The following is a 26,334-nucleotide window of genomic DNA, read 5'->3' on the forward strand; positions in this document are numbered from 1 at the left end:
CACCCAAATTTATTCATAGATTATAATAAACATAATTGAGGCTGAGTTAATGGTGCTGGTCATTGTGTTCCCTATGTATGTATTGAAACAAAGTTACAAAACAGAAAGATTTCAAAGCAATAGGTATACGTTTTTCTCAATATATTTTCAGTATTTCACATTTGATGGGAAAGTTCATTATTTCATAAGACAGAACTACTTTAATGTAATTGTACAATAGTATAAGTATTCATGATTAATTTTCTTTATAAAATATATTTCTATAATACAGTGGAAGTCTGCTCCAATTGACAGAAAGAAAACACTATATTTTGTGTATATATATATATATATAGTTCATCTCTACATAGCTAGTCATAAAGTAACCATTTCATAATTTCCTTAAAGCAGGGTGCTTAAGACAACATCTTGAAATAATGCCCCCCAAACTTCTAGGTGGGGGTTATTAAGCCCAGGTAAAATGCTTTAAAAAGAAATACTATTACAAATTCTCCTAGTGAAGGAGAATTTTAGATTAAGGTTTTCTAAAAACAAGTGCGATATATTTTTACCATTCTTTAAAGCTTACACATTTCTTTTTTTTCCCTTCATCAGAAGGCAAAACAGACAGCTGATTTGTGTGTGTGTGTCTTTGTGTGTTGATTATACCTCTTAAGTAATTCTAGAGGACCATCAGGGGGACATTGGAGTATCTGTCCTTGTACATGAAATCAGTGGTGAGGTATAGGGATGGTGATACAAGGACCCTTTTTTTTTCTTTCTTTCTTTCTTTTTTTTTTGTATTTTTCTGAAGCTGGAAACGAGGAGAAACAGTCAGACAGACTCCCGCATGCGCCCGACCAGGATCCACCTGGCACGCCCACCAGGGGCTATGCTCTGCCCACAACAGGGCGATGCTCTGCCCCTCCAGGGCGTCGCTCTGCAGCCACCAGAGCCACTCTAGCGCCTGGGGCAGGAGGGGAAGAGAGAGACAGAGAGGAAGGAGGAGGGGGTGGAGAAGCAAATGGGCGCTTCTCCTATGTGCCCTGGCCAGGAATCGAACCCGGGTTCCCCTCACGCCAGGCCGACGCTCTACCACTGAGCCAACCGGCCAGGGCCAATACAAGGACCCTTTATCCAACACCCTCCTCCCTTAGCTCCCAAAAGGAAAATTTGCCAGGATGTTTGTGAGCTAACCATCTCTTATAGTGAATGAGCATCAGCTAAGTCATAGAAATATGAATTCACTTTTATTGTATCATTGTGTCCATGCTGTATAGAATGGGGTTGGCAGCATTACTATTAAATCCAACTTTCATGGACTATAACACGGACAAGTTGTTGTATCTTTCCCATACAGTTCTCACTTCTCTTCCTGTCTGGGATACATCTTTAACTTTTCTCCATCAATGCCCTATTTTCTCTTTTTATAGTGGGGTTTCTGTCTATTGGTCCAGCTGGCTGGGTTTCCATATCAGCATCGAGTAAATGTATGTAATTCACTGTATGATTTTAGGACTCAAGTTTTAAAAATTTACTTCATTGCTTTCAGAAAATATCCACATTATGTTTACTTTTGTTTGTTTGTTGGTTGGTTTGGTTCAAATAGCCACTCAATGAAAAAATATTTTGATTTGATATAATTTTATTTTCAATAGTGTAGCATGTTTCATGCCAAATTTTGATTTACAATTTTGTTCTCTCAATTCCCTGATTTGATAGGCATAAATGTCCATCTAGAAAAGTTTGAATTATTTTTGACTGGTTGTACAGATTTCTAAATGTAAGGAGACTATAATTTATGGACAGTTGTAGTATAATAAAATACAGAGTTTGGAGGTCCTTAGGAGATCCAGTAAATGAGAAGCAATTCAAAAAGGACATCAAGAAAAGTGAGATAAGAAAGAAGATGAAATGGACAATAAAGAGGATGAATCCCCCTTTCCCAGGGACATCAAAGATAAATTCAGCAACAGGGTGTAGTCAAAATGAATAATAGCTACTAAGGAATTACAGGTGGGAGCCTGAATTCACCTTCAGGAATTCACAAAGGAGAAACTGAAGATATTAGAACTACAGTAGTTAGAGGCGAAATGTCCATGTGGTGAAACAAATGATGAGAGTTTTATAGGGGTGAAACTAAGAAGATAGTCCTGACCTCCTCAGTGCTTCAGGTCATGCAGCCAGACTGTAGATAAGCCAATACAATGAACTAGGCAGCAATTGTGCCACAGCACCCCCTGCCACAGAGAGGGATAATACCTTCAGGGGTTCAAAGGGAGTTACATGGACTTTCCAAAATTTGATCACCTAGTACTGCTCATTACATAAACACAACTTATACAATGTGACTTTATGGTTTATGGAGAACTCTAATAAATGAATTGACTTATCTTTGCATCCTACTTCACTTGTTATCAGAGGAAATCTTAGAAACTGAAGTTTGAAAATATATGCTACCTAGGAAGATTCCTTTAAACTAATTATTTTAAAGAATTAAGGCCCTGGCCAGTGGCTCAGTGGAGAGTATCAGCCTAGCATATGGACGTCCCAGGTTCAATTCCCATTCACGGCACATAGGAGAAGCGACCATGTGCTTTTCTCCCTCACCCTCCTTCTTCTTTCCCTCTTCCCTTCCCACAGCTAGTGGCTTGATTGGTTAGAGCATTGTCCCAGGTACTGAAGATAGCTCCATTGGAGCACAATAGCCTCAGGTGCTAAAAATAGCTGGGTACTCGAGCATTGGCCCAAGATGGGGATGCCAGGTAGATCCTGTTCAAGGTGCATGTGGGAGTCTACCTTATTATCTCCCCTTCTCTCACCAAAAAAAAAAAAAAAGACTTAATTTCTTAAATATTAAAGGAGATATTTTTAAAACATAACTGATCGTTAACTTTATGTCAAATCTGTATGATAATTTGAAGAAAATCATGTATGGGTTCATTCAAGTGTAAAGTCAGTAAGAATCAACTCTTGATAATTAAAAGATTAAGTACTGTATATCCAATAGTTCCTTACCATGCACTGACTACATGGCAAACACTGATGCTGTGAGTTGGAAATATAGTAGTGACAACACAGAATAATCTTTGCTCTTATAAAGTGATAATAAAGAAGACAACAAATAAATAAGTAAGATAAATTCAGAGGGTTGTAAATGATGTACAAAGAAAAATAAGAGTAACATGATAAAAAATGTCTGGAAATTAAGTCCCAATTTTTCTAATATATTTTCCAGTTTATATTCAAAACAGCCATATTCATGATTACATATCTTAGACGATTAAAGTGGATTGTAAAATCATTACATCAAAGAAAATGATAATCATAGAAATCATAAATTTGTAACCTAGTATAATTCATATCCAAGAATTCAAAACATGTCTTTTGAGTAATTAAATAAATTTAAGTGAACATAGTAAATTACTAATGACCTTGCATTTCACTTAATATTTAATGTAGAAATATTAAAAGATAATATAACATCATTTGCCTTAATCTTTACACAAATTGTTTTTATTTATATGGTTTTCAGTAGAAATAAATGACTAAATCAAAATTATTTTAAAAATTAGATGCAATATTTTCTTTTTTTATGATATTGTAAATTTAACTTATTTGGGGTGACAAGGGGTAACATAATTATACAGGTTTCAGGTTAGCAATTCCACAACACCTCTCTGTACCCTGTATTGTGTGCCCATTGTCCCAAGTTCAGACTTCATCATCACCACTGAATGCTGCTATGCCCTCCTCCAGCTCCTCCCTCCCCTGCCTGGCAATCACCATGCTTTTGTCTGTGTCCGTGAGTTTTTCTTTTATTTTTTGTCTTTGTTTGCTCAAATCCTCTACCCACCTCACTCAGCAACTTCCACCCCATCCCCAGCTATCAGCCTGCTCATAAATCTGAGTCAGTCTCTATTTTGCTGGTTAGCTCATTTTCGTCATTAGATTCCACATACGAGTGTAATCATAATATTCCCTTAGAAGATATGATTATAACTATTATAATTTTTTTTAATTATTTAAGTGTAGAAATCTGGAAGAACCAAAGGTCTTTTACTATTTTTTAAAAGTCTCCAAAACTACTTTTGGCCTTTGGCCTATAATTTTCTTGTCAGATCTTCATTGCTGTCATCTGTTGATCTCTGATCTCAACTTTCTCACAAATTGCCCTTGCAACAATATGTGTCAACTTTGGTGCCTCTAACGTTTTTTAAATATCTTTCCAGTTCCCTAAAATCATTCAAATCTAATAACCTCACTCTCTTACAACAATTCTCTCCTAATTTTTCTTGTTTCATTCTTTCTCTCTTGTCCTTTTACTTCTCTTGCCCTCCTTCTTCCTGTAACAATTTGACAAGAAGCATGCCTCACATTACTTTATTCTCCAAGATTCTGTTAGATTAATTGCCCATATTAAGCTGTAATTAGTTGTTAAAATTTTTTCTTCCATCTTACTCAGGGTTTTTCATGTACTTCTCTTTAAGACTAAATATAAATATATATTATCTTTATTTACCTTACTCTGGTGCTGAGCTCAATGACTGACAAACAGTCAGTGTACACTGATAATATTTAACAAGAAGATAAATGGAGCCCTGGCCGGTTGGCTCAGTGGTAGAGTGTCGGCCTGGTGTGCAGAAGTCCAGGGTTCGATTCCCGGCCAGGGCACATAGGAGAAGCGCCCATTTGCTTCTCCTCCCCCTCCTCCTTCCTCTCTGTCTCTCTCTTGCCCTCCCGCAGCTGAGGCTCCATTGGAGCAAAGATGGCCCGGGTGCTGGGGATGGCTCCTTGGCCTCTGCCTCAGGCGCTAGAGTGGCTCTGGTCGCGGCAGAGCGACGCCCCGGAGGGGCAGAGCATCGCCCCCTGGTGGGCAGAGCTTCGCCCCTGGTGGGCGTGCCAGGTGGATCCCGGTCGGGCGCATGCGGGAGTCTGTCTGACTGTCTCTCCCCGTTTCCAGCTTCAGAAAAAAAAAAAAAAAAGAAGAAGATAAATGGAGGCCCTGACCAGTAATTTCGTTGGTCAGAGTTTTGACCTTATATGCCAAGGTTGTGGGTTTGATTCCCAGTCAGCGCACACGTAGGAAACAACCAATGAATGCATAAATAAGTGGAACAAAAAATTGATTCTTCTCTCTTTTTTTGTCTCTCTAAAATCAGTTAATAAATATTTAAAAGTAAATGAATAAAGGCTGATTAGACATATGACCTAACTTTCAATCTATGTATCTGTCCATACCGTTTTTGGATAGATTGCCATCATTCAATTTCATATCATTATCAAATGTGCTAGTTCTTGTTTGTATTCTTTACTTAAGGTCCACCTAAAATTTTATGCCCTTCATAAATCTTCAATTTTCTTACCAGAAAGTTCTCCCTCTGCTGCCTGAACCATAAAATCATTTGTTAAAACTATCTTATGGCATTATCACTGCATTATTCTTATGATACCATACCTATTCAATAAATTACAAGAAGTTGGAAACAGAATCCACATTAACATTAACTCTGAACTCTATCTAAAACACATTTCAAATTATAGATACAAATGGATGCTAAATAAATAACCAGCCCTGGTCGCTTAGCTCGGTTGGTTAAGAGTATCATCCTGAAATGACAAGGTTGCAGTTTTGACCCCTGGAGAGGGCACACCTGGGAGGCAACCACTCAGTGGAATAACAGATAAATGTTTCCCTCACTCTTACTCTTCCCCTCTCTCTCTCTTTCCCCTCCCCTCTTTCTTTCTTCTTCTCTGTCTCTTAAAAAAAAAAAAAAAAATTAAGCCCTGGCCAGATAGCTCAGGCATCGTCCCAGAGCACAGAGGCTGCCAGTTGATTCCCAGGTCAGGGCACCTACAGGAGCAGCTAGATGTGCCTATCTCTGTCTCCTTGCCTCTCTTCACCACCACCACCACCACCTGCACAAAAAATTAAAATAAATAAATACAAAATATCTCAGAGTTTGTTCTACTGAATATTAGTTATTACGAGTGCCTTTTGGAATGAGGGAAAGTATACTACTCAAAAAATTTTGAGTTGTTCTTTTATAACCATATACTCTCCTTGAATTTTTTTAAAGTGTGATTTAATACAGAATTTCTTAACTTTATTTCAAGGAACACATTCCAATTTCCTTCCTTTGTCGTGAAATAAAATAACCTGCGGTGGAATTATTTTATAGAACACTTTAAGAAACCTCTACTTTTGTTTATGCCTCATTTCTGGAAAGAAATGCATTTCACAATTGCAAGAAAGAAACAGCATCTTGAAAGTAGTCAAAAGAGAAAAAAATTAATAAACTTTATATCATGTTCTGGAGGATATTTTAAGTTAAAATTTTATTTTTAGCAACAAAATTAATCCATTTCTCAGTTGACATTAAAAGCACTAATCTTCCATGCTGTGCAAGCACGGATACTCTTGTGTGGCGTACTCAGATATCCACACAACAGGCTGCGCTTTTTTGTCACAGATGTCTGACTGCGCTCTTGGTTAGATATGCAAAAGTCACTAAACTGCAGAACACACAATCCTATGTGGTTTTAACAAGAGAATTAGGAAGCTAAGCACTGTGTCGTGCATCCAACTATTCTAAAACCAGATGTTAAGAAAGTATTTGCAAAGCAAATGAGAGCAATGGCTATACTAAATTTTCTGCTCTTACCTTCTCTCTTCCATCTTCACCCATAATATCCCACTTGGTCATCACCATCTGTATCCCCACTCTGGTTTCCCACTTATCCCCAATTTGCATGATCTATCTTTCAGGCATATTCTCTTCTAAGAATTGACTACTGCTGCTGCAAAAAAATTAATATTTTTTAAATGCACACTTCAGGAAAATCTGTTTATACTTCAGATATGAAGTGTGTGTATTCAACTACCAAAATTTAATATGAAAAAAAAGTGAATAGCATGTTAACCATTTCAAAACTAAATTTGTAATTAAAAGCCTGCAAAAATATCTTTATAAGCAGATATTTTCAATAGAGAATCCTACCAATCAGACAAATAGTTAACAAAAATTTTACCCACTCCTTTCTAGAAAATAGAGGAGAACGAAATCCTTCTCAACTCATTATGGGAGGTTAATATTACTCTAATAATAAACAAATAAAAGACTACAGATAAATACTCTCATAAACTTAGATTCAAAAATTCTCAATAAGGTATTATCAAATCAAATCCAGAAACATGTAAAATTAAGTACATGCCATGACCTAATGATATTTATTCAAATTATAGAGGGCTGGTTCAACATTTGATTATCAATCAATGTAATTTATTGTTTAAACAGGCTATAGAAGAAAAATTAAGTGATCAAATTAATGGACACAGAGAAAGCATCTGTCAAAATCCAACACCTATTTATGATAAAAATTTTCAGCAAATTAGGAATAGAGGAACATCCTCAAGTTGATAAAGAGCATATACAAATTCTTACAACTAAGATCAAACTTAATACCGAATTACTGAATACTTTTAATTAAACTCAGGAATATGGCACATCATTCATATTGAACATTGTGCTGGAAGTTCTAGCTACCACAGCAGGACATGGAAAATAAATTTAAAAATACACATTTAAGTGAAGAAAGAAAACTATGCTGATTTGAAGATGACATACTTATTTATGTAAGATATCCAAGAAATCTACAATGTAAATTCCTACAACTAATAAGCACATTCAACTCAGTTGCTCAATACTACACAAACACACAAAAATCACACACACCTTTATATAATAACAATGAACATGTGGAGAATGGAATTAAAAGCATTTAATTATTTATAATTTTTCCAAATAAAATTGAATATGTAGGTATAGTCTAGTTAATTATTTAAAGCATTTGTATATATACAATCCAGTAATTTTACTTTTTAAAATTTATTTTTAAATTAAAGTTTATACAATATTAAATAAGTTTCAGGTGTACAACATAGTCATTAGACATTTATAAATCTCTGATTGATTCTTGAGAATTACACAAGAAAAATGAAAGCTTATGATCACACAAAAAGTACATTAATTTCCAAAACAACTTTAATCACAACAATCAACACTTTGAAAGAACACAATTGCTTTATAACAGGTGAATGGGTCAACAAATTCTTGTATATCATATCATAGGAAATAGAAAATATACACTATTGATTCACACAGCTACTAAATATATCTCAAGGACATTATATATGAAACAAAAAGTATATATAAAAATGAAATAAATCCAATCTCAAATTGGCTAAAGGCTGTATAATTGTATATAACAGTGAAATGACAGAACAAAAGAGATTTAGAAATAGTTGTGGTTGCTAGGAGTTGTGATGGTTGGGTGGGGATGGGGAGACAGCATATGGCTATGGCTATAAAAGTGTAGCAGGAGGGATTCTTTCGATGAAAATGTTCTGCATCTTAACAGTGATAATGGTCATAAGAATCTACATTTATGATAAATTGTATAGAACAATACGAATATATACAATGAATGCATTAAAAACTGGTAAAATCTGAGTCAGTTCAATAGGCTGTGTCAATACCAATTTTCTGCTTTTTGTAATCTACTACTATATATAATTAAACAAGAGATTACCAGTGGGTAAAACTGGGTAAATAATATACAAATCCCTCCATGTTATTTCTTAGAACTGAATATAAATGTATAATATCATAAAATAAATATTTTTAAAATATATTACATATTAATCACAGTTATTCATAAATTTACAACAATATTATACTAATCAAATGGTGCAAAAATCCAGTTGTGCATCAACTGATGAATAAATAAGTGTGGTATTTTTATATTAGAAATTATTATTTGACAATACAAATAAAATACTGATACATACTATAACATCTATGAAACTTGAAAACATTATGGTAAGTGAAAGATACCAATCAAAATACCACACTTTGTATAATTTCATTTATATGAGATCTCCAGGGTAGTCAAATCTTAAGTGACTGAAAGTGAATTAGTGATCGTGTAGGGCTATTGCTAGTGGTGGTAGAGATAAACAGTGACTAACATTAAGCATGAGATTTTTTTTTTGAGAAATGAAAGAGATCTGAAATTAGATTATGGTAATAGTTGCACAGCCTTGAATATACAAAAACACTGAATTTATACTTTAAACAAATTAATTCTAAAACATGTGAATATCTCACAAAATTACTGTATAATTATTTGATATAAATTATATATATAATATCTCAATAAAGCTGTTAAAAACTCATAACAGATTAAAACTAAAAGAATAAAATAAAACAGGCAAACATTAATATAAAGTATAGGATAGTTACATTAATACTATACAAATAAATATCATAGCCAAAATATTACTGGAGGTAAATTATAACATTAAATAGTGATAGAAGAATACATTTATCAATGAAATTTAATAATTTAACATTATTCATGTATTTTTATATGAAACAAAAGCTGACAGAACCAAAAGAATAGGTAAGTCTCAAATTAAAGTCAGAAACTTCAACAATCTTCTCATAGTTTGGATTGAATAAAGTATAGTAGATAATCAATAAAGATACTGAAATCCACAATGAATCTATCAAACTCTTCCTATACAACATTTATAAAAAATTCTACCTAACAACATATTTTTGAATTGGCTACAATATAAAAGAAAATATATTCTGGACCACAAAACCAATTTTAACAGTTCAAAAATTAGTGCAATCTTATAAATAAGATTAAACTAGAAATAAAGAACAAAAGATATCTAAAAACTCAATAATTTATCATTAACTACCATACTTCTAAGTAACCTAAATGTGAAAAAAGAAATATATCTGAATCTAAAAATATTTTTTAATTAAATTAAGTATATAATGGGAACATTAACAGCAAGTAGCAAACATTTTAGAATATTTTACTACTGAGTTAAAAATAAAAAAGTTTCAAGTCAATAATTTAAGCCTCCACTTTAAGAAATTAAAAAAAAATAAAGCAAGTTAAACCCCATTCAAGCAGGAGAAAAAAAAAAGTGTAGTAAATTTAAGAGCACAAAGGGATAAAATTAAAAGCAGAAAACAAACACTGACCTCAATAAAACTAAAATTTTACTCCCCAGAAAGTTCAATAAAATTAATAAACACCTTACTCGATTTATCAAATAAAGAGAATATAATTTAACCAGAAATGAATGATGAGTTATCATTAAAAGCAATATAGATATTTCAAGAATAAGAAGGGGAATTATAAACAATAAACTATGCCAGTAAATTTGAATACTTAGATGAAATGAAAATTTTTTTCAAAGGGTATGTATTATTAAAGTTCACTCTAGAAGAAATACATTCCAACTATATGCATATCTATTCTAAAAAATAAAATTCAAACTAAAAACATCCTAATAAAAAGAATTCCAGGCCTATCTCATCTACCTCTTACACCCCCAACTAAGTGGCTATCCTGATGAAGTTCAGTAAACATTTAAACAGAAATAATACCATCTTTACTCGAACTCTTTCAGAAAATAAAGGAAGAAAACGCTTAACCGCTAATTTTGCAAGGCTATTATTATTCTTATAATGACGATGGAAGAGGACACTATAGGACAATAAAACTACAGAAAAATATCTTCTATGAAAATAGATGTAAAAATTCTAATCAAAATATTAGTAAATGTAATCTACTATAACATAATGGTTAAGTGACATGCAATATTGGTTTAACTTTTGAAAATCAATTTATGTTTTTCACAATATCAACAAACTAAAAAGTAAAGCTATATAAACATCTCAATAGATTTATAAAAAATACATCACAAAATTTAACATTTATTTATATTTAAAAGGTTTTATTAAACTGATAAAATAGTTTATTCAACTTGAAAAGGGCATCTATGAAAAAGATACACCTAGTATTATCGTGATATAATTCTTAAAGGTGAATAACTGAGTGTGCTTCCCTTAAGTTTAGGAACAAATTAAGGATATTCACTCTCCCCATTTATATTTAGAATTGAATTGAGGCCCTGGTCAGTTGGCTCAGTGGTAGAGTGTCGGTTAAGTGTGTAGATGTGTTCGATTCCCAGTCAGGGCATACAGGAGAAGTGCCTATCTGCTTTTCCACCCTTCCCCCTCTCACTACTTTCTCTCTCTTCCACTCCCACAGCCAAGGCTCGATTGAAGCAAGTTGGCCCTGAGCACTGAGGATGGCTCCATGGCCTCCACCTCAGGCACTAAGAAGAACTTGGTAGCTGAATAACAGAGCATGCCCCAGATGGGCAGAGCATCACCCCCTAATGGGCTTACTGGGTGGATCCTGGTTGGGGCACATGTGGGAGTCTGTCTCTGCCACCCCTCCTCTCACTGAATAAAAAAAGAAAAAAAGAATTGAATTGAAAGTTCTTGTTAGTATAATAAAGCAAGAAAAAAGAAATAAAAGACATACTGATGTGAAGGGAAGGAATAATTGTGTCTGTTATCAAATGGCATGATTGTCCATGTAGAAAGTCTCTATAAATCTACAGAAGACTATCAGACCACATAAATGAACATATTGAGATCTCAGGATAGAAAAAGAATGTAAAAAGTAATTGTATTTCCACATCTTAGCAATGAAAAATTTAAAATTTAGTAAAGTCCCACTAAAAATATCATAAATAATAATTGACATAAGTAAAATTTAACAGAATACATGCAAATTTTCTACATGCCTCAAACTTTAAAGCACAGAGAAGATAAATTATATCTGTTTACTTAGGTAACCAAATAGAGAGATATGCTTCTATTATAGGAAAACTCAACTGCATATTGTATAATTTTTTAATATAACATTCTGGGAAATGGAAGAAAATATAGACAGTAATCACACAGCAGTTGCCATCATTTATAGGTACAGAGGGTAAAGTGACTACAAACAACAGCCACGAGGCAACTTTTGAAGTGAGTAAATGATTGTATATGATTGTTAAAATACATAAAACTGCTGCACTCCTAAGAAGGGTAAATTTTACAATAAATTACACTTCAATAAACTTTAAAAATAATAGTTTAAAATTTTCTGATTGCTTGAAAATAACATTAAAAATAATATGTAAATATCTTCTGCTGGGGGTATAAATTGAGACAAAATAAATTTATTCTCACAGGAATGAGTCATTTTAAATCTTTGTAAAAGGTAATCCTCTATATGAATAGGGAAATCAAAACTATTAAACACACACACATTTAACACATAAATACTCTAAATTGCTTTTTGTTACACAGTAAAGTAATATCTTCATTATTTCTCTGTAATTATATCCACATTGCAATGCCTTTAGCATTGTTTATAGCGACTTTTCTGGAAGTCTTTTGAATTGAATACAGACCCCCAAGAGAATGGTCAAAAAGACAATGGAATTCCACAGCTTTTAAACAAATGTTTGAATATGAATATATGTATAGAATTATAAATATATATATATAAATATGAATATCTATGAGTTAACTGGCTATTTATCTACATGAATTCAATAATTTTATTTATCTTTTACATTTAACTGAATATATAAAATAAATAGTTAAATTGAACCTTGACTTCATTTTCCTCATTTCAAAATTCAGACCCATTTGGTTAAAAAACAAAGGAAATGCTGAATATAAATGATCAGTGTATATTTACTCAAGTGATGATTAAAGTATCATTTATAACTTTTCCATAATTTTTTGTAAGCATAGTAATATACATATACTTTTGACTTGACACTTGAATTTTAAACTGTCTGTCCCTCTATCACTAAACAGCTGTTATCACTATATTTCTAGAAATAAAAATTAATATCTTCAAATTTTCTCAGTTTAATGTAATACCTTCAAATATCTATCCAAGAGCACCATAGATCGATTTATCCAAAAATAATCAGTATGTATAATAAAATGTATGAAATATTAAAGATTATTGTAGAAAAATATAAAACATGTGTTGAAAAAAACATGGCTGATAAATCTAAAGAAGGTGGACTTCAATTCCACTCCACTTTCTTTCCCTCTAACTCTCTTTGAAAATCAAAGAAATAAAGTAAACCAAAAACTTTTAGAATACAGCTTTTTTTTTTTTTTGTATTTTTCTGAAGCTGGAAACGGGGAGAGACAGACTCCCGCATGCGCCCGACCGGGATCCACCTGGCACGCCCACCAGGGGGTGACACTCTGCCCACCAGGAGGCGATGTTCTGCCCCTCCGGGGTGTCGCTCTGTAGTGACCAGAGCCACTCTAGCGCCTGGGGCAGAGGCCAAGGAGCCAACCTCAGCACCCGGGCCATCTTTGCTCCAATGGAGCCTCGCTGCAGGAGGGGAAGAGAGAGCCAGAGAGGAAGGAGAGGGGGAGGGGTGGAGAAGGAGATGGGTGCTTCTCCTATGTGCCCTGGCCGGGAATCGAACCCGGGACTTCTGCATGCCAGGCTGATGCTCTACCACTGAGCCAACTGGCCAGGGCCTACAGCTTCTTTAAACAGAGTACAACATAGCTCCTTTTCTGTAGGTTATTTCTATTTTGTATTGAGAGTTCTACACTTATAAAAATGTGCATAGATAAGTATATAATCTTAAGTATATAATCTGCAGAACATTAAATATGATGGATGGTGTTGGGCCAGGGGCCATCACCATCATGGCCATGCACATGCAAGTTCTCACTGAATTTGGACAGACTGTAAAGAAACAGCAGAGCCAAAAAAATGGTGAGCCATTCCTGTATTAAAGTCTCGCACCAGCCGACAAGCAAACACACAGGTCTCCCAAAGCCACTGACACATTCTTCGGTTCCACAACCAGGAGAATCTTCTCCAGTTTCTCCTAGAATCCAAGGCCTCATCAGTCTTAGTAGAGCTCGCAAAAACCCCTCAGCTCTGGTTCCCCATCTGAACACCTTCTCCTTTCTGTTCAAACTTGCTTCTTCTTCTTCTTCAGCACTCTTCATTCTCTCTGCAAACATGACTTCTTTCTCCTTCTTTTTCTGCTCTCTGCAAAACTATATACATGGGCCCAAAATTGACCTCTACTCTGGGAAACATTAGCAAGACAATGGCCTTTCCCAAGCAGGAAGGTAATTTGCAATTTCACAAACCACATATACTTGGTGCTGCCCAGCCCCCAATGCAAACTATGTGAGCAAACATAAAAATCATATTTTACAAACTTATTTGACTAACGGGTGGAAAATATGAACATTTTAACAAATTATTTCATTTTCTCACTTCTCTACCTAAAATACAGTGGTACCTTGACCTACAAGCACTTTAAATCAAGAGCAGTTTGAGAGATGAGCAGTCCCTCGTGGGATTTTTTGCTTTAAGTCATGAACAAATATTTGAATCACGAGCTTCCCTCACCCTCCACTAGATGGCCTGCTGAATGTTCTGAAACGGAGGAAGAAACAAACTTCTATGGAAACGTTTCTGTTGAAATGCCCTCTAAGTGAGAGTGAAGAAAGTGTGGGAAAAAGCCAAAAGTCAGTGAAGAAAATGATAATTGTTGGGCAAATGAGTTTGTAAAATTTGTATTTTCTGAGTTTGCTCACTTTTATTGTTAAAAATGGCGCTGGGTAGCTGTCTGTGAAATTGCTAATTACCTTCCTGCTTGAGAAGGGCCATTGTTATGCTAATTATTCTCCCCCCCTCTGCCAGCATCTTCGTGTGAACTTGAAGGTAAATACACTCATAAACCACTTTATTTCTTTATACTCTCCCTTATTATGTGTATATATGTGTGTGTGTGTGTGTTATTTGTAAAGTACATTTTCTTGTTTAGAAGTATATAAAATACAAAATTCCTGTGATTTTTGGGGGCCAGAACAAATTAATTAAATTTCCATTAATTTAAATGAAGAAATTTGATTTGACACATGAGCAAATTGAGTCACAAGCTCAGTCATGAAAGGAATTAAACTCATGTGTCAAGGTAATACTGTATTTCAATAAACATTTTAGCATCTGGGTTACTACCTTTTGCTACATTTATATTGGTAATAATATTGTACAGTATTTATTGCTTAAATTCTCCAATAGCATTAAAACACGAACAGAATAGTTCACCCTTACACATAAACATCCAATGTTCTACAAGGCTGGACTTAAATATTAAAGCTCATTTTCTCAATGTCTTCCCCTCCATACCTTATTCTTGCTATAATAAATGTCTTGTACTTTCATGAAGACATGCTATTTCATAGCTAAACCTCTGAACATGACTTTTTCCTCTTTCTTATTTCTGTATCTCTTGTCTACTTTAAAATGGCTAGTGTAGGGCCAGTAGTCGCCATCATCATGGCCAGGCACATGCAGGTTCTCATTGAATTCTGGCAGATGATAAATAAAGAGTGGAGCCAAAAATGGTGGACCATTCCTTTATTAAAGTCTCGTACAAGTTGACAAGTAAACACACAGGGCTCTCAAAGCCACTGACACATTATTTGGTTCCACAACCAGGAGAATGTTCTCTGGTTTCTACTAGAATCAAAGGCCCCACCAGTCTCAGTGGAGCTCGCAAAAGCCCCTCAGCTCTGGTTCCCCATCTGCACACCTTCTGACTTCTTTGCCCACAAGGCTTCTTCCTCAGCACCCTGCATTCTCTCTGCTCCCCCTGCAAAACATGGCTTCTTTCTTCCCTTTGCCTCCTTTTTCTCTTCAAAACTTTCTGGCATGAAAACCTTTCCTTTAGCAAACATTAGCAAAACAATGGCCCTTCCCAAGCAGGAAGGTAATTTGCAATTTCACAGACTCACATATACCTGGCGTTTGCCCAATGCAAACTGTAAGTGAGCAAACATAAAAATTATTTTTACAAACTTATCTGACAAACAGCTAGGATTTAGAGTTCAGTTTAAGTGAGGAGCCACTGTGCCACCTCACATGCAGTGTTGTAAAGTACCAAAAGCTACAGAATCAATATTCATATTTTAAGAGGCTTGAAGAACATTTTATTAATTTGGGTTAAGGTGTGCAGAGAAATTGTGAGAAATAGTCTCTGTACTGTGTGATTGGCATAAAACCAGGATGGCGCCTGGCATTGTATTGTAAATGCAAAGGGGAGGAAAACATGGATTCCCAGACATTCTACCAACCCTGTGGGGAAAGGGGTGAATGGCTAGCCAGGTGCAGGGAGAGAAAAGCCAAAATAAACCTTTTCTTATAGCAATGAGCTATTTCCGGGCATTTGTCCCCACTGAAACTAACTCTTCTATATAAATGCGTGTGGTTAACACGTGTGACTCTGGACAGAGAGATGGCAGATAAACACTAGATAATATAGGAATGCCTTTTAATATGTAAAGAGACATCTTTCTATCATTGTGTTGGCTTGTAAATTTTGTTTTCTCCAAAATGATGTATGGCTTGCAAATTGAACATGGTCCTATCATGTTAAAGGACATATGACTATAACCAATAGTGGTAAAGGGCTCCTAATTGCAATTTTTTACTTCTGTACTTCCCACTTACAAAACTATAAAAACTAAGTAGAACAAAGGGCCGGCGCGCTCTCCCTCAGATTTCTGTTGGAGTTGCCGCTGCTTGGCTAAGCTAGATAATAAAGCTTTGATGTGTAATTGATGGACTTTGTTCGTGTCTGCCATGTTTCAGGTCCCTCTGGATTAGGCTTAACATTTGGGGGCTTGTCTGGGATTGAGGGCCCACTGTCGGTCTGCACACCGGAGCTTTCTTGTTCAACCTCGGGTAAGTAGAACAAGGTCGTGACCGTTTGGTAGCCACGCGAGATCTGGCTGACAAGCCGGGAAGGGGCTGGTGGCTGTCTCCCCTCAGACGCGAGGTTGGGAGATGTGGGAGGGCATCCCGCTTTTAGGGAGCCCTGTTTGAGTTTAGATATTATGAGCTCTAGGGAAGAGTGGCGCCTGTTTGTCTATCTGTTTTTGCTGTTTGTCTGGGGTTTTTTTGCTGTTTGTCTATCTGTTTTTGTCACTGAATTCGTCTTGACCCTATTCTCTCCACAATCAGACATGGGTGGCAGAAGGGAAAGCAGAGAGGTAATGGAACTCCCCCAGAAGTGAGCACACAAAGTGAGTAAAAGCTTTTAGAGAGTGAAGCTTTTAAGTACAGTGTGGGGGGAGAGTATAGTAATAATCTGGGAGTAAATAACTATGGGAGTGTTAGGTTCAAAAGTGTGGAACCTTTATCTTTTTGTACAAATATTTTTATTTGAGAATAAGTTATTTGATCAGAATGAGGTAGAAACAGAGGAATGTAAATGTAAGAGCTTGGAGTCTGAGAGTAACTCAGAAGATGGGAATATCGCGGCTGTGGCCATTTTAAACTTTGCGGCTCCGCAGCCCTCTGCTCCCAAAGTCTTTGTCTCAGATCCTTGGAAATCACGGCTCCAAAGAGCAGAAGGCTGGCCTCCCCAGGCAGGGGCAATGAGCCGAGAGCCATTAAAGCAGCAGGGACAAGGCCGCCTGCGAACTAGGGTTCATGCTGGCCTCACGGCTTGCCCTGTGCCATACCTCCGAGGTGAAGCGAGCAGGTGACAGTGGAGGCAGAAGCGGTGGCTTTCCATGTCAGAGGGTGAAAAAGACACCAATGGGGCGGAAGAGAACTCTGGCCAGTGCTCAAAATCCGCATAGAAAAGGTGTGCGGCAGGGAAGGCGCGCCCCAAATACAAGGCTCTGGACGCCACCAAGTTTCCGGTAGTGCAAGTGCGAGAAGCCGTGGCAGCCACTGCCTTGAGTCCAAGCAGCCATCAGTGCAGCTTGGCCATGGTCCCCTCTTGGACGCACAGGCAGCCACTTGCATGGGCGGCGAAGAAAGCGTGTCCTGTGGGGGCACGCAGGCAACAGACGGGACATGTCTCACGGGTGGCACAGGCCAGGTGCACAGTGCAGCCTCCTTTGCAGAAATGTGCAGCTCCTACGAGCTCGAGACACAGCAGCAGAGGAAGCGCCTCCAAGCCCCCGGGCCCCAAATCCCTGTGGCTGTGGGGGTGGCAGCTCTACGGCAGGCTGACCTTTGTGCCAGCGAGGTTGGGTTCTGCCTAGGAGCCCCAGCCCCAGGAGAGGAGCGGGGAAAAGATTTCCCTCCCAGATAAGCTAAACCTGCCTTTCAGCAGGGGTTGAAATTGGAGGGATTTCGGCTGCTGGTTGTAGCTGCAATTAGAATTTATGAATGATTAGAAGACTGAGATGCTTTTTAAAGTTGTTATTATCTGTTTTTCTTTGGTAAATAGAAATACTTTAGAGTTTGGGAAAATTACAGATTTTTCCAGTTATTCTCTTTCTCTAAACTCATTTTATTTCTTTACTGTTCTATGCCTGAAATGAGAGTGAAGGGAACACCTGTTTGGATGTGGCTAAACAGAATCTCATAAATGGCCGTTTTTGAACCTTTTCAAGAGAGTTCTGTTTAGCTTCTATCCTTTTGTTCCTATCATAGTAGCCCTGCATAAAGATCAAGCAGGCCAAGTTCTAATCTCTAAAATCCCGCGTTTCTCTCTGATTTGTCTACCTTGTCTGATCCTTGTTTGTGTTTGGTCTTTGTTTAATGTTATCTAAATATGATGTCTTAAGTTCTTGCATACAAAAATTGGAAATGCTAGCTTTAATATTGAAAAAAAAATAAGATGATATCATCCCTACAAATTTTTAATTTTAATTGGAATAAATATAGCGCACTCATTTAAATTTAAATAGAATAGAATGTAAATCCTAAAAACTTGCTAATTTTGGCTAAACTGCTTCAAACTTCAGGCTGCTGCTGCAAGCTACAAAGCTTGAAGCAGAGTAGATTTACCTAACAAAGGTGTAGATTTTCATTAATAATATAGGAAAATAATGAAAGCCACAATGAAATTTTCCAGCCTTATTGTGCTCTTTAATTTGCCTGTTAATTAATGGGGTAGAAATGTTTTAATAAGTATGGGAATGTTACTTGAAAATGCATTTACTATGTTTTGTTAACAAAAAGACAAGTATTTCTTACAATTTTGAAGTCAAGGTATTATAAAGTTTGCTCAAAAAATGCTTAAAGGTCAATTATAAATAATCTTAAAAAAGGGGGAAGGAGTCATATCTTGGAACTCCTGCAAATCTATTTTATCATGCTGTTTACTTAAAAAAACATTCTTTTGAATACTGATGTACAGGTTTATTCAGCAGCTGAGAGACTCTAGAATCCTACAAGAGATGCCAAACTTCTTTTCTCTTCCAGCAAACTTCTACCCTCTTTTATTTGATCCAGCTGATAATGCTGTTTTGTCTTTTTCCAATCAGCTCTAGGTATAGGAAAAAGTTTATATAGGCAGATGGGGACCCTCAAACCCCTCAACGAGATCTTCTGAGCATGGCATTTTAGGTCTATAATGACCAAGAGAGGAACAGAAAAGGCAGACAGAGCCCAAAAGGAGATCAGGCAAAATACAAGCTCTTGGCATACACCCATAAATGCTCCAACGCCCCAAAGAGACTTCATAGGACTCCATCAGGGCCCTGCTTCAAGAGTGGAAAGGAAGGTCATTGAGTTAAAGCCTGCCAGGCTTCTCGGCCCCCACCAGGGACATGCCTTTACTATGAGAAAAAGGGACACTGGAAGGTAAGCTGCTCCCTCACTCCTCCAAGGGAGGGTTCAGTCTCTTCTAGCCCTGCTCCGGCTACCTGACCTTGCCAGCCTACTGAGGCTTGCCACTGAAGACTAAAGGTGCCCAGAGCCATTGGCCCCATCTCACATCACTGTGGACGAGCCTAGGGTATTTCTTCCAAGTAGCAGGTAAACTGATCTCCTTTCTTATGGACACAAGGGCCACTTATTATGCCTTGCCTGAATATTCAGGGTTTTTTTTATTCATCCCTCGAAGATCTCTGTTGTGGGTATTGATAGCCTTATTTTCTGCTGCTTTGTTTAATATTTAGTGTTTCCTTTATTCCTCTTGCCGCAATGTCCCATGCCTATTTTAGGCTGGGATTTATTCCTAATATAGACGAATTTACCTCTGCTACCCAGCATAGTGTATCCCCAGGTTCTCTTCACCATGCCATAATTGCAGAGCTCCAGAGAAAAGCACCCTGAGTTCACCTCTCCAGTTTAAAGAAAACAGAAGCTCCATCTCCATACATGCTGCAGACGGCTTTTCCAGTCTACCTGAATTGTTACCAGCTAGAAGCAGTGGTCACTGGGACTTGGACTCTAGCTGCAAAGCATAGAAATGTGACCACAACTCCAGTGCCTTGTGAACTTTTCCTGAATGTGTGTGACTCCTGCTCCTTGGGACACTTCTCAAACTGAAGTGGGGTTGGATTACATTTACAAATAATATGAAGTGGTGATGGTGTCAACATGGACTTGGTGAAATTACATTAACATGTTAAGGACATTTAAGACTAAAAATTTTATTTTAAATCCTGTTGTATTAGTTAAGACTTTGCTTAGTAATCTAATAGGTTTTAATCACTTCATTGTATTAGGACACTTGCTATAATATCTGTTAGTATTGGCTGTTTTAATATTGTTGTTTAAGACTATACTTTCAGGGATCATTTCTATAGTTTGTTAATATTGTTGTTTATTTTATATTTTTTCAGTCTGCCTCCAAATCCAAACATGGGAATTTAGATGAGTATGAATCACAACACACAAATTTGAAATTTTAATAAATAGAAAAGGAGAATCTGTTGGGGACCGAAATATAAACAGGGTGTTTTTTATATCCAGAGGACAGGTGCTGGGCCTAACCACCCATCTTACCTGTCCAGTTAACAAAGAGCAATACCTGATTATTACTTATCCCACCCTGATCAAACACCAGCTAGGGGCCACCAACCTCCTGGTCCATCGACCTACATTTCAGCCTACCTACCAGCCTCTCTCCTTGGTAGATACTGCATCTTATCCTCCCATTCAGAGGGGGGGGATGAGGAGCCACTGCGCCACCTCACCCGCAGGTGTTGTAAGGTACCAAAAGCTACAGAATCAATATTCATATCTTAAGAGGCTTGAAGAACATTTTATTAATTTGGGTTAAGGTGTGCAGAGAAATTGTGAGAAATAATTGCTGTACTATGTGATTGGCATAAAACCAGGATGGCCCTTGGCATTGCATTGTAAATGCAAAGGGGAGGAAAACATGGATTCCCAGACATTCTACCAACCCTGTGGGGAAAGGGGTGAATGGCTAGCCAGGTGCAGGGAGAGAAAAGCCAAAATAAACCTTTTCTTATAGCAATGAGCCATTTGTGGGCATTTGTCTCCACCGAAACTACCTCTCCTATATAAATGCGTGTGGTTAACACGTGTGACTCTGGACAGAGAGATGGCAGATAAACACTAGATAATATAGGAATGCCTTTTAATATGTAAAGAGACAGCTTTCTACCATTGTGTTGGCTTGTAAATTTTATTTTCTCCAAAATGATGTATGGCTTGCAAATTGAACATGGTCCTATCATGTTAAAGGACATATGACTATAACCAATAGTGGTAAAGGGCTCCTAATTGCAATTTTTTACTTCTGTACTTCCCACTTACAAAACTATAAAAACTAAGTAGAACAAAGGGCCGGTGCGCTCTTCCTCAGATTTCTGTTAGAGTTGCCGCTGCTTGGCCAAGCTAGACAATAAAGCTTTGATGTGTAATTGACAGGCTTTGTTTGTGTCTTCCATGTTTCGGGTCCCTCTGGAATAGGCTTAACATAAGCATCATCTGTGTTAACTGTTTATCTTCAAGAGCTCCCACAGTATCCTCACTATCTTTTGGTTATAACATTTACCACACTATGTAAAAAACTTCAGAATGCAAAGTATTCTCTCTCTATCTCACACACACACACACACACACACACACACACACACACACACACAGTCTCACACACTATTTAGGACTTTGCCAAACAGAATTATTCTCAAAAATATTTTGCTCATAAATTTGACTCTTTACAACCTAGGTTACAAAACTAGAGCTAAATCAAGAGCAGGGATATGGTAGATTTTGAACCACAAAAAGCCAAGACTATGATCACGTATGTATATAACTGAGTAGAATCTGTAATGCCATTACTGATAATTGAGAAGAAGTAAGAAATAGCCATTCTAGATTTAAATCTAGATTAAAATTAAAAACCTATTTGTAGACAAGGCCATGATATGAAATTAGAAAAATATAATTGTACAACCATAGTGAAAAGAAATAACAAGGAAGAAAATCAGCACATTAAGTTACGTATCATAAGTGTTTCAAAAGATAAATTTAAAAATTAAAATATTTTTTACATAAATTCACTTACTCTAAATTCCTTTTTCTATAAGTCAATAGTTATTCAAATCAGTAACATTTTGATTTGTGTTTAACTATAGAATAGAAACTAAAAATATATGACAAAAGCTCTGTCATTAACAATCTCTAATAAAAACAGTTTAAAATGGGAAATATTAATATCTGAGACTGATACTTTGAGATACTTAGATATTCTGTGTTAGGAGGATACTTGGAAGTTTTATAATCCCCAAAGGGTGCAGAAAGTTACATTGGGAACAAGAAACATAAAACAGTGAAGTTTATTTTCCTTTTATTTTCCAATTTCAACTTTCAATATGAATTTAACCTCTCTTTAAAGGAGCATTTCTGTCTTTAATGTACAGAAAAGTGCCTAATATGTAATAGACACTCAATAAATTCCGCTCAATAAGTTCCACTCAATGAATCCATGAATGATTGCTAATTTTTTTTATTTTGACCCAATCCTATTGACATACATAGTACAATGGCTCAAATATTGAGAGACAAGATGCAGATATAAATATATAGTAAGCAGTAATTTTTTTACTACTGTCAACGTAAAACAATGTGTAAGAATTTTTTATGAGCGTATTTGAGCCAAACTGTCCACAATTGCCGGGAAGCAAAGTCTCAACGAATTGGTAAAATGCTCCAAAAAATGGCAGTTTCACCAATTATTTTATGCATCACAATCAAAGGGGAAGATAATAGGGAGTTACATGAAATTGATATGATAGATTAGGGGGTGGGAGAAGGCAAAGGTGGGGAAATCTCTGGAATTGGATAACAGTGAAAAGGTATAATTGTTGAAACATTTACCTATGCAGGAACAGGACAGTTAAGAGTTAATGGTGGTCAACATAACAATAACAAAGAGGGATCTACTGGCTTCTGTTCTAGTGGGATGTCCGTGGCCTGATGGAGAAGGAAGATGACCCTCAAATTCCAAAGGCATGTTATCAGGTGCATTATTGTAGATACAAAAGACAGCAGACAGGCTTGAGTAAAAGCAAACATTGCCCTGTGTTTAAAGAAAGTTCTTCCCTAGGACAGGACTACCCACCCTAAACTACATTCAGTTAGAAAGGTTTGATTTAGACCATTCTTTTTTTATCTTAGGTCCCTGAGTTCACAAGTCCATTGTGAAGGCTTTCCCTAACCTTATCAGGTTCAGTTCATGGCCACATCTTGATTTATTAAAATTCTTTTTTCATTCACACTACTAATAATTAAAATGCCAAAGTTTTAAAGTAATTTCCTTCTCACGAAATTCAGTGAATTCTTAGCTACTTTCTAAGAAAGTGTTGGAGCTAGCACTAGTGCTTTGGAACTGGCATAAAACTCAATACACGAACAGAAATGTGTCCCACATGTGTCACCCAAGTCAAAAAATCACAGCTTTGAAACATTTCATCATTCTTTAACTCTTTTCCCTCTCTCTAGTTTTTCTCCAAATAGCCCTTGCATTTTTTCTGTATTTTTGTTATGCTGTTTTTATTTCTTTCTGAAATGCTGCTTCTGCCCAAGCTGCTTTGAAACTTGCTACCTATGTATCCTTAAAGACCCATCTCCAATGTCATTACTTCGTGAAATGGAAGTTCTTGATTGCACAACATTTTGTACTGTCGCTATTATATAAGCAATTATCTCAAAACCACACAGCTGTTGTCCACATGACTTATTATTCTTTAAAAACAGAGATACAGTCCTGTACAAAGTTAGGCTATGATGATTTACTAAATTTTTGCTGAATGAATAATTTAAAAAAAAACATTTAGGACACATAGATCAATGAACTTTGCATGCTTGTTTGAATGTTTGCTGCAACATTTTAATGCACTTATCTGAACTCACACTTCAAATATTGGTTACTCAAACTTTTTGTCATAATTGTACAGATTTGAATAATTTTAGTAACTTCAATCATAATAGTTCACATTATTTTCTGCCTTTTTTTCCTAACATAACCTTTGGACCATTGAAGTTGAACTCTTCATGGATGTTGAAGAGTTAAATGGCTATTGTATGGTTAGTAGTCACCACTGTCATGGCCTGTAAAGCCAGTAGCTGCAAACACCATCACAACCGCCTGGCCCATGCAGGTTTGCATTAGATTTAGACAGACGGTAATGAAACAACGGAGCCAAGAACTGGTGGGCCATTAACTTTAATCCTAGCTTGTACCTGGCGGGCAAGAAATACACACAGTGGAAAAATACTTCCCTTTCCATTCAGGGCTCCCAAAGCCACTGACTTATCCAAGTTTTCCTAGAATCAAAGTTTTGTACCTCACCAGCCTTATTCCCATCTGTTCCCCATCTCCCTCTCTCTGCACAAACTGGCCTCACCTTCAGCACTCTGCCAACTTGGCTGCTTCTCCTCTCCTCCACATGGCCTTTCTCTGCTCACCCCTCTAATGCTAATCTCAGGAACTGAAAGAAAGCAAGCTACTGGTCTGCCCCATTTTATAGGGTAGAAATCAAAACCTTTAATACAATATACAAACAAGGAAGTCTCTGATACAAAGTCAAAGATACACTTATCTGAGGCATAATGGATTTGCTCATAAGAGTAAACCACTCCCTATTATGCAACAGTCAAGGGTGTGGGGAAAAGTTTAGTTTTAAAACTAAGCCTTAGGCTATAAGGATCCTGCCTGCTTACAGTCTGTACCCCACTCCTAGTGCAAACTATAAGCAAACCAACATATACATCATATTTGCAAACTTATTTGACCCACAGTGGGCCATTCTTTTATTCAAGTCTCATATGGCCGATGAGCAAACACACAGAGAAAAGCATTTCCCTTTCACTCAGAGCCCACAAAGCTACCAACACATTTTTAAGTTCCACAACCAGGAGCATCTTCTCTGGTTTTCCCTAGAATCAAAGGCCGCAACCATCTCAGCAGAGCTGGCAAAGCCCTTACCTCTGTTCCCCATCTCCATCTCTCTCTTTCCCTGCCATCTTGACTTCTTTCTCTTCAGCACTCTGTATCCTTTCTGCTCTCACTCTGCACAACTGGCTTCCTTCTTCTTCTACTTCTTCTCTCCTTTTTAAACTTTTCTGCATCAAAACCTCTGCTCCACCTGACCAGGCAGTGACGCAGAGGATAGAGCTTCGGACTGGGATGCGGAGTACTCAGGTTTGATTTCTGCACTATAAAGTGGGGCAGACCGGGAGCTTGTTCTCTCTCAGTTCCTGAGATTAGCATTAGAGGAGAGAGCAGAGAAATGCCATCTAGAGGAGGCCAGGAGAAGCAGCCAAGATGGTGGAGTGCTGAGGAAGAAGCCAGTTAGTGCAGAGTTTGTGCAGAGAGAAGGAGATAGGGAACAGAGATGAATAAGTCTGGTGAGGTTAGAAACCTTTGATTTTAGGAAACTCAGATGAGTCAGTAGCTTTGTGAGCACTGAATGAGTGAGTTTTGGAGCCCAGTGTGTTTTTACTTGCCCGCTGGGTGCAAGCTAGGATTAAAGATGATGGCCCACCAGTTCTTGGCTTCGTTGTTTCTTTACCGACTCTCCAAATTCAATGAGAACCCGCATGTGAATGGTCACAATGGCGGCTCCTGGCTTTACACATACTTATTTCAATAATTTATATAATGCACAATGAAGATTTATCCTAGTGTCTGAACTGAACTAGACACTGGAAACTTAGATGTGGCTCAGAGAACACATATCACTCCTAATATGACAAAAAATAACTATTACCATGTTCCCTCTGTAATTCAACTTTTTACATGTGATCAACAGAAATAACTGGCTACTTCATATTGCTTTCAGTTTAGAAAGCAGTTATAGATTTTAAAAAACCCATAAAAATACTAAATATAATGTTCTTACAAATCTTGAAAAGATTATAAGACATTCTTTTTATCATGGGTTTTCCTTTATTTTATACCAAAATATCTAGAAATTTGCAACCAGTAACTCTTGCTTTGCCTGCCTTTAATGATTGAATGAACTTAACTTTCAATGCTACATAACCAAGCAAACATCTTTTCTTGAAGTAATTCCAAGAAGAAGTGAGTTCTCAGAGGATTTAGATTGTTGGTTCCATCACTCTCAAAAGCATTTCCCCAAATGTTCTTGTTTCTTACCCATTTGCATCCTTCTTCTTTGCTCACATTATTGA

At 36.7% G+C, this 26,334-nt stretch overlaps 1 protein-coding gene and 1 pseudogene across 3 annotated transcripts in view; one reads left to right on the forward strand and one right to left on the reverse strand.

Annotated features, from left to right (window-relative positions):
- CSMD3 (CUB and Sushi multiple domains 3) overlaps window positions 1-26,334 on the reverse strand; it is a 1,231,016-nt gene that overhangs the window by 814,934 nt on the left and 389,748 nt on the right. The window lies entirely within an intron of this gene.
- On the forward strand, window positions 20,441-20,531 carry LOC136401821 (small nucleolar RNA U3; annotated as a pseudogene).

This window comes from Saccopteryx leptura, chromosome 3 (genome assembly GCF_036850995.1).
Source record: "Saccopteryx leptura isolate mSacLep1 chromosome 3, mSacLep1_pri_phased_curated, whole genome shotgun sequence".
In the NCBI taxonomy this organism is placed as follows: domain Eukaryota; kingdom Metazoa; phylum Chordata; class Mammalia; order Chiroptera; family Emballonuridae; genus Saccopteryx; species Saccopteryx leptura.